General features: G+C 35.4%; 1 long non-coding RNA gene across 2 annotated transcripts in view; it reads left to right on the top strand.

Annotated features, from left to right (window-relative positions):
- LOC140255122 (uncharacterized) overlaps positions 1-9,568 on the top strand; it is a 10,601-nt gene extending 1,033 nt beyond the window's left edge. Inside the window, exons 2-4 of one of the 2 annotated variants that reach the window (XR_011904393.1) lie at positions 510-684; positions 4,067-4,346; positions 9,492-9,568. This is a non-coding gene — a long non-coding RNA (uncharacterized lncRNA). Of the gene's footprint in view, positions 1-509; positions 685-957; positions 1,105-4,066; positions 4,347-9,491 lie in introns of those variants that run through there. The other variant, XR_011904394.1, reaches the window with a different exon arrangement.
- The last annotated feature ends 762 nt before the right edge of the window (positions 9,569-10,330 follow it).

Genomic DNA, 10,330 nt, shown 5'->3' with positions numbered 1-10,330 from the left:
TAGTTTACAACATTATTGCATGAAGATATGGTTTCTAAATTCAAATTCAGTTCCGCACAAAACTGAAGGGGGCTGTTGTGTTGAAACGCAAACCTGAATGGGCAACAAATCGTACTCTATAATTTTTTCTTTGTTACAGGATAATTTTTTAATTTGTATTTTACATACATTTGAATCATTTATACAAATTCAATATAAAATATCTATGAGTAATCTTTTTACTTGAAGCCTTGCCATGTGCCACATTCTCTTCTTTTTATGAGTATTATCTCTTCTTCTAACAATTTAGCAAGCCATTTCATTAAATACCTGTAATGCAATTAACATGGTCAAAAAATTCTCAATGAATGTGTAAATATCTTGCTTATAACACCAAATTTAAGTGTCCACACGTGCAATAATTTGACAATAACATGGTTTACCTTCAATCTGCCATTACATCTCTGTTCTCTACTTTTTATGGGTTTTAAAAAGTTGAGTTCTTTTTCTCCTTTTTGGCTTGTTTTCAGATTTTGAAAAACAGAGATACAAAGGGAACTGTGGCAGCTGAATTCTCTTTCATGTATGTCCAGTCCAGGTGAAGCCCAGCATAATGTACTGTAATATGTCTCTTCAGTTCTCTGATACAATGACCTGTGCATCCTCTAAATCCCCCACAGAATGCACAGGCACAGACTGATTGAGGTGAGAATGGACTTAAGTATATATTGTTCTTTGTAGCTCTGAAGAATTGGCACTTTTGCCAAATGCAAGACGGTGTGGATTGTAATCTATTGAGATATGAGTTCAAACTAGACCATCTTATACATCATAAGAATAACTAAAGATTTGTCTGGGCTGCTTTATTTATTTATTTGTTCACCTTTCTTCCTCAAAAAAAAAAAAAAAAAAAAAAAAAAAATTGAAAAAAGCAAAACAAACCAAAAAAACTTTCTCACTATTTCTGACATTTTGCAGTTCCTCTAACAAATGCAGTGATGAAAGCACCTCGGTGGTTGGAGCTTCTTGCTGCAAATGGGAAAACATGGTACATTCTCTCAGGGATGTTGCAACCATGGAGAAAAATCGATATAGGCTATGCAGATGAGAATCTTGGGTTTTACCCTTCCCGCTTGTATGTATTTTATTTTTCAATTTATTCTGTGAATTTAACTGTTTTATATCTGTTGGGTGGAACTGTGACTTAGTATCAGAAGGCATCCTGATTTGGCTGGATTAAGGAAAACAGTTGGCCTGGAGATGGAGTGGTGAAAGGGGCTGTTGAGCATAGACACTTCCAAATAATAGCTCATAACTTTTTCAACAAGATCATCATTTGAGTGTAATGAGATGAGATGATTTATTTATCATAAAATAAGCAAGCTAACAAACTCAGTGGAATTTTTTTATTTTTTATTTATTTATGGTGGCTCAGTGCGTCAGTAGGTCTGCTTCTGTTTCATGGGATCCTCAGTGGCCAGGCTCCTCTGCCTGTGGCTGTGCTTGGCTGGAGTTCCTAGGAGATAGCACTAAGGAAAAAAATCATCCTGTATTTTCCCACAGTACCATACAGCTAGGGACACTGATATATACATATATATACGTGTGTGTGTGGATATGTATGTATATATATGTATATATCAGTGTCCCTTGCTGTATCTTGAAGGCATATATATATGTCTTGAAGGCAGAAAAGCAGAATGTGAGTATATATGTGTGTGTACATATTTATTTATACACACGTGTGTATATATATGTGTATGTATATACACATACTGCTTTTCTGCCTTCAAGACAACTGTAATAAATAGGTAACCAGGGGCATATTGGGATCTTAAGTGACTAAATAAAATTATCCCAGCAATGCAGTAGATCAATAAAATAAAGAGAGAGTGAAATTATGGCGCTTTCAAAAATTTTCCAAGAGGAAAAATTGCATGGGAATGTGAGGGGTCTTAAGAGGTGCTTTGAACGATAAATAACATACAGTAAAATCTGATTCTTTACACCTAATGAAGTTTTAAATGTTACTTTTTTAATCTTAAATGTAGCTGACTTTTATGACTTTGACACTGGAAATTCTGCTATCTGTTAGATACTCAGAAAAATGAATGTTTTCCCCAGCAACATTTGTTTCCTGTGAAAGGTTTCTATCTCACATACCTAAAATATTCCTTTGTGTAGATAGTTGAAAATAGAATCAGTTTTCCTTCTGGCAGAATCCAGTGACCAGTATATTTACAGTTTTGACTTGCAAGTAGCAAGCATTACATCTATTAATTTTTTTTTTTATTTTTTTTACTCATGTAGTTTTTACCTGGAAATCTAACAAAAATATTCTTAAAATATTCTTTAAAATTTATTGTAAAAATTGGACTTCAATACAGGGACAATGAGTTTGGGTCCTCACAGATCAGAGCTCAACACCTGGAGGTTAACATTGCCAAATGTTCACGGAATTGATAAATGTAAGTGCAATAAAAACTATCAGTATTCAATTCCAATACAAAACCATGGGGAAACATGTCCAACTTTTTGGCATTCACATACTGACCTACAATGAGAAGGACTGAGTTTCAAGTGTTACTCAGCTTAAGAAAAGGAATGAAAAACCAGGGCTAAGAAATCTCTGGCCAGCTTTGAAATGTGGGTGCATAGGGGAAAAGTATCTGCTTGACCAATGACCTTAGTTTTCTATATTTACTGAAAAATGATCCTGAGATATCAACACATATTCCCAATTTTGTCGAGAACAATTTTTGGAGCCTGCATTTTATTCCTAAAGAGGCATTAAAAATGTATGTTTCTAACACTTCTGTAGCACTCAGTCAGAATGTTGTCAATGCCATCATTTCATAGTTTAGGCAAGACTTGTATGAGTTGTCAATATTTCTGTTTCAAAATCTCCTTCATTAAAAGTGGTTACAGCTATGGCAGGGGTTAGTAAGACTTGGATACCAATACAATAATGTTAGGTGACAGGCAGTCAAGTGTCAAAATAGTCCATAGACACTATTGGTTTCCATCAAAAGAAGATTGATACCAAGTTATAGCTGCTTTTTTCCAGTTACCAAAAACTACTGCTCTGTAATTAATGAACAAGTTGCAAACTGGTAGAATATGTCTTTACCTCTATGTATGTACAGATATAATAAATCCTTGATTGTTAAGTTACTGCTATAACTCTTGTTCTTTTCTGCTTGCTGGTAAAGCACATTTAAAAATACAAGTCAACAGACAAACACATCTATGCCTTAAGAGCTGAGTGGTTTCGTACTGTGAAAAGGAAAATAAAAACTCAACTCCCTCTACTTCCTGTCCCACTGCCCCCTAACAAAGATTTTCTACTCCCCCTTCAACAACCTGTTTTGCACTTCTTGTTGGGAAACTGTACAAAATCCCTCATAGAATGCAAGAAAACAAATATTCTACCTGAAAAGTAACATGTAAGACAACCCAACTCAGCTGACAGCCAAGCACTCTCTTCCTTTCCAAATCAAATGGTTTTTATATAACTGCAGTGAAAGAGCTCTAGGTGGTCTGTCTTTAACAACTACACTGAGAAAGAAGAGGTTGGGGGAGGAAAAGGTCAACCTATAACTAGGAGTGAAAAATCAAAGGCAATTATAAAATGTGTAGGATATCATCATCTTTCTTAAATATTCATTTAAAGGAATTCTAGAACAGGTGTCCATAAACATCTTTACTTTTCACCCTCTGTCAAGAAGTGAGGAGAAGCATCTCTGGAGCTTTTCCAAAGCCTAGCTGTTCTCAACTAGACCTTCTGCAGCACTTTCAGAAGAATATGTAATTGAACAGAAGTTTGTTGAAACAGTTGTGAGTTCGGTCTCGGTCTCCTCCGATTCTATGGCTCAGCAGCGCAATGTGTTTATAAACTTTCCTCCAACATGTCAAATACTGGGATGTGTAGAATACTGCATTGTTTTAAAAAATATATATATATATATATGTATATATATACACAAAAATGGTTAAGCTAAAAATGTATGAAAAATATGAATATACAAATGATACTTATTGCAAGGCATGTATTAACATGGTGATTTTTATTTTTTTTTTCCTCCAGTCACATAAAACTTGAAGGCAGCAAAGCTTCTGTATCCCATATGTGTAACAGAAGCATTTATGCTTATGTCCACTTTTTGTTTGTATTGAGTAAGAAGATGTGATTTGGTCTGCAGCTTGCCAAAGCCATTAGCTACTTGTGTAATTCTGGGAGGTTGTCAAAGCAGTTTTGGTCTTTACTGAGGATTCTTTAACACAACTGCTCTGAAGTTCTTCGCTGGTTTGAAGTGCTACAACAGACTGGTGGATTTGTGGACAGATTTCGGGCAAGATATAAATTGGTAAGATAAGTGCAGCCTCCCATGAGACTCTGCACGCTGAAAATTGTCACAATCACTACTGTGGGCTGCATCTCTACAGACTTGTCTGCAGGAATGCAGTAGTGTTTTTGGCTGTGCCTGGGAAACATAAACAAGTATTTCTTCTCCTAAGGGTTGTATTTAGCAGCAGACATTTTATTTGCTACAGAATGACTGAACAGGTAAATTATTGATTATAGTCCCTATATTTAACAATCAGATTTAGTGAAATGCTGAACTCCTAATATCAGAATCAGAGTATTGGGCATGTGTCCTTGCTTCCACAAAGACAGATACTTATATATATATATGTATGTATGTATATATAAATGTGTATATATAATATATAATATTATATAATATAATATATATAATATAATATATATTATATATATAATATATACATTGTATTTATATAATATATATATAATATTATCATATAATATATGATAATATATAATATATAATATTATATAATATATAATGTGTATATATATATATAAGTATATATATAAGTATATATATAAATGTGACTGGTTCCACTTTCCAAATTCAGCAGTAAGTTGTGTCTGCTTCTTTAGTAAAATTAGAGATTTTATTTTGATTTTACTACTTTTCACTCACTTAATAATGCTACTGTATATAAGCTCAGATTTTTGGAGATACAAATTGCTAATGTGTGTTAAAGACACATACTGTGTAGCCTTTGAATAAAAAAAGCATTGACCAACTAACCACTTCAGCTGCCCGCCCTCCTGAGCATATATTCTCTTCTCATGCCATAGCATAGTCTTCGTTAAGGCTTTAGTTCAGAAACATGATACATATTTTCATGCTCAGAGGGTAAAGCAAAGAACTCTGTTCAGCTTGGAAGTTAAAAGGTCTCTTTGCAATAAATAAATAATCTATGTTAATATAGATAAATTTATGAAAAATGCGTAGGCTGCTCCAAAAGTAATGCCTCCAAAAGTAATTGTGGTGTGACGGTTGTGCATGGCCACCCTGAACACAGCATGTAGTTTATGTTGCTATCACCTTTGCTGAAATGCACCCCTCATCTCCTCACTGTGCTCACATCCACTTTTAGGTCAATAAATGTCAGTGTGTTCAGTTTTTTTCCTCATGGAGGAATTTGGTGACTCCTTCATCTGCACTTCCAAGTCAGGTGCCATTTTGTCAGACTACCCCTCTGCTGTCATCTGTCACGCAGCAACATGTAACGGAATATTGGTGGGAAGGCTCAGCCTTTACTGCCACCAAATTCTGCTTCTCATATTGTGGCCCTACACAATAAAACAGGAGGCATTACCTTTGGAATATACAGAAAATGTTCCCGTGAATTGAAGTGCAGTTTTATGACATGAATGCCTTAGTTATAAAAACAACCTGAAATTAGACAAAACCTTTGTGGGTACATAGGATGGCCTCTGTAGGAATCTAGCATTGCCATCAAACTCCCCAGCCTTGCTGTTCTTAGAAGATAGGTGGTGTTGGGAAGGTGCACAGAGGCAGTCTTCCTAAACAACTTACTTGCTCCCAGTCATGCAGATCTGGTGTGCAACTGGTCTGCTGACAATGGAATTGAAAATAGGAGAGATAAGATGTGAGTTGCTGGTTTTACAAATGTAGTATGAAATTGGATGCATTTTGCCACTTTGCAATCAGCCATTATGTATATGTTTAGCTTGAAAAACTAATCTGGTAGTTTTCAGATCCAATCATATTAATGAAGTAGCAGAATTACTTGTGTGATTCTGTACTACAGTCAATTTAGTAAATAGATATGAAGGAAAATAAAATACGTAAATTTTTATAATACTTTTATAATTCTACATGAATTAAACCAGTAAAAAATGTAGATTGAACTTTGTTTTAATTGGTTTATGTTTAAAGATTCTTTGATCAGCGATAACAGTAATATATATTAACATGTTGCATTTTAAAGTGACGCTGCCTTTCATTAATCAAGTGTCTGTATGGTTGATTAATTTGAACAAGGTTTAAATTGCTATGAAAATTTATCATTCATAGCCATGATCTCCATTTACATATATGTTAATTATTGTAAATGTAATCTTTTTCTGAATCCTCTGGGCTGCATACTAAAAAGACACAGTGATCACAGTGAGTGACTACTTTTCTATTACAAAGTGAACTCTTACCAGTATTTGCTGAAGTCTGCTTCAGTTGTCGAAGATACACTAAAAACATTAAAACACTTTATGTGAAAGGCAAGTTCAAATACTGTAGATGCTATTTCCTTTTCAAATTATTTCTTTATTCAATGGCTGGAACACTTAAGAAGAAGAAACTAACTGCACAACTAAGTCCTGTCTCTACAGGCTGAAAGAAATGTTTCCCTTCTTACTCTTAGACTTTCTCCATATGAACTACATTATTAATAATCAGGCAAAGGATTTTTCCCTGTGTCCTTTGAAAAGAGCATCTTGAAGAAGTTACTAAGTCAAAGGATCCATTTGAATTACAAGTAGAATGAGTTAAGTTGTGTAAGACAGACATCTCTGAGGTTTATAGCCTCTTAACATGACAAAGAAGAAAATATCTGTCCAGGGGCTGTAAAACAGCCATATTAGAGTTCCTCACACACACCGCATGGATGCATGTGGTTAATGCAAATAAGCACACTTGCTGTGCTTTCTTCTAGCTCTCCAGCTCAAGAAGATGACAGTCATTTGTCTAAAACTTATTACATTTGATGTAGTCCAGAGTTTTATCAAGGTTTAAAGAGAGAGATGTTTCACAGAACATTTCCCCCAGTGTTAGAGAGGGAAAAGACGTTGGCAGGAAATGGATTTCAGATACGGAGCATAAAGTATCTCTCTTTCAACAAACAACTATTACAGCTTTTATTAAAAAATGCATTTCAATAGAAACTAATTACTGTCCATTAAATTACACTTTGAGCCTGATACTGCTATTAATTACTTTTTTTTGCCCATTCATGAGAACGGACGTTTCTTCTTTTTGTGCATGTGTGTGTGGATTTCCTTGAAACATTCTGACAAATTTTATTCAGAAATTACTTAAAGTAAATCATAATTGCAAGCAGATAAGTGCTAGGGCCTCCAGACCTTGTTCCAGGAAATATATCAGCATATGTTTATGTTCATCTTTGTTAAAACAGTATCTCTTCACATACTTATCTTCAGTGTATGGCCTGGTATCATCTTCTAGAGGGTGTTAAATTGTTCCTTACACTTTTTAATTTATTTCCCATGTGTTTCTGTTATTTTTACATTTTTAAATTAATCTTATATTACATAGTCAAGAAAGGGATTGTTTCTAGATGCAAGTTAAAAGGTTTCTTTATTTCTTTAATTTTTAAAATAATAATTTTCCATTCAAATGCTTAGCATTTACATAATATATTCACTTCAGGACCAACCTCATTTCTTAGTCACAACTTAATGCAATTAAAATGCCTATCTAGAAACCTTTGCAAGCATAGCACCTTTATACTACCTGACTGAGCAGTTTTGAAGGTACTTAATTTGCAGTTTTATTTCGGACAATCTCATAATGAAAATACAGTGGTTTGTGTCCCAGTTCCATAAATGGATGAGACACATTTGTGAAAATCATGCTAACCTTTTGACATGACCATGCATAGATTTGGGAATGTGTTGTTGCAATTATGTACATCTTTATGTATTGGTTTAGTAAAACATCTTTGCAATTGTTTGGGTGAAGAGAACAGAAAAATGTTGCCTTCTTTCACTATAGCTTTGGTGGTTATCAGATCCTTGTATCCTGTGGCAGTTTGTCTGAAATTTATGGTTATTTAAATTGCTATTTTCTCCCATAAATCTGAAATATGCGTGGAATTCACATTGTGAAGAGATTTTGGCATTAATCGATTGAAGCTGCATAGCTGCAATCGTACCATGAATGTAGATGTAATACTATGAGCTATACAGTTTATTTACATATATGCATGCTTATATAGAGAATTTGCTATCAGAGTTGAAGCGTTGATAACAAAATTCTATAACTTAATCCCAGGCTGAATTACTGTGTGACAGGAATTCTGTCTGCACTATTTGCATGTCCCTTTCTGACAAAACTGGGAAATTAAAACACAGGAAATATAAAAATGTTCAGTTCTGAGTTCAAAGATTTGAAGACAGCGCTGAAAAATCAAAAGAATTCTGAAAAAATTTCATAATTAATTTCAAATGTTTCAAACCTATTTCATCATGAGGAACTTAGTAAAGTTTTCCAGGAAAGGCATACATGGGGGTTTGTTCACAGCACAGGAATCGGGGTACACCAAAGAATATTGTTAGGGCTCAGGTATAAAGCAAACAAAGTACAGATCATTACTTTTTCATAAAAGAGTTGGTATCACGACTCACTACTATGGAATGTTAGAGAGGCCAAAAATACAGAAAAGTCAATGATGATCAGATAAATTCATAGAAAAATCTCACAGAATTTGTTAGAAATCTTTGGGATTTTTTTTGGTGTGTGATGCCTTTACGTAGATAATTTATAGTCTAGGAGGGCATGCTGGATTACTGAGTTAACTTATCCATTGGTACCTCTGTAGTTGCTAGCCATGAATTTTATGCTGAATGGGGAATTGGTAATCACAGTCTGAACCTCTGATTAATCAGCTGAGGCAAGTGTTGTTGTGGGAGCACAGGTGAGAGTAATTTAGCTGTGTTCCCAGAAGGGTTGGAGCTTGACTCCACCTCCTCTAGACCTCATTTAAGGGCTGACCACCACTAAGGCAGCATCTCTTGGAGATTGCTCCCTGGTGGAAATTGCCTCAGCAGCTTCCAGTGAAGGCATCCACATCAGTGAGTTTTTCCTCATAAATAACCTTTTGAATATCTGTTACCATGTTTGTTACCATCTTTGTATCATTCCACTATACATATACACTATAAAACAAGAATTGCACTAGTATGCATTGATTTAGGGAATCTATATGTTAGTAATTCATAGCTAGACAATTCTAAAACTTCTTTCAGCACCTAGATAAAATGGCAGCCATCACAGGGGTGAGAATGGCACATTAGTCCTCATTTGGGAGGAGAAAACATCCCCCTGCCTAATTCTAGCTGTTTTCTTCAATGATTTTTTTCTTGATCTTCAAAACAGAAGCCTCCCATGCCTGTGACCAGTGGAGCTTGCCTCATTCCCAGGAAGATCCCTGCTGGAAGCCCAAGTCCAGCTTTTTTTTTGGGCTTTGCAAGAAAGGATCCCAGCTGGTGATCTGTTTGTCACCATGGTTAGCAGGAGGTTTCCCATGGTATCAGGACCTTCCACATGAGAAATTCCACAAGTACTGACTACTGGGTATGTCCAGAATTTCCTCCCAGCTTTCTAAATAGAGTGCCCAGAAATAGTTTAGAGGAGACTTGCAGGTATCTAATATAAATCTTCATTGTATCAGGATGACAGGAGCACTTCTGCATGCATCTCCCAGAGGAACCCAAGAGGGCAGAATGTGAGCCATAAGATCTCTAAAATAAGGAACATTACTTTACTTCTTTCTGGAGCAGAGGATATTACCTATGAAAGGAAAGGAATTACCCGGAGTCCCATTTTCAACATCTGGTCACCTTTAGTTAGGCTAGTAATAGCTGTTGCTGCTGTGTTTCATGGGGCCTCTCATGATCTCCTGCTACCTGTCTCCTCTGACAGGAGATCCGGACATGACTTCAGGGGCTGTTGGTGCCCAGGACTGAACTGGAGCCACATCATGCTCAGTGCAGAGGACTCACATCAGTGGAGCTGGTGTTCTTCTTATGTAAGTAAGAGCTAAAGTACACGGGACCTTTCTTTATTTGAAACACAGCATTTGGAAAATTAAATTTAAGCAATGGAAGATACTTGTTCTTAGGAAGTTGATTATTCTAGTTGAAACTTTCTAGTATTTAGGACCAAAATGATATCGGACGTGAAAAACTTTCTGTCACTTGGTTGAAATCTGTTTA

Source organism: Excalfactoria chinensis, chromosome 7 (genome assembly GCF_039878825.1).
Source record: "Excalfactoria chinensis isolate bCotChi1 chromosome 7, bCotChi1.hap2, whole genome shotgun sequence".
Lineage (NCBI taxonomy): Eukaryota > Metazoa > Chordata > Aves > Galliformes > Phasianidae > Excalfactoria > Excalfactoria chinensis.
This window is presented reverse-complemented; position numbering and strand designations above follow the sequence as displayed.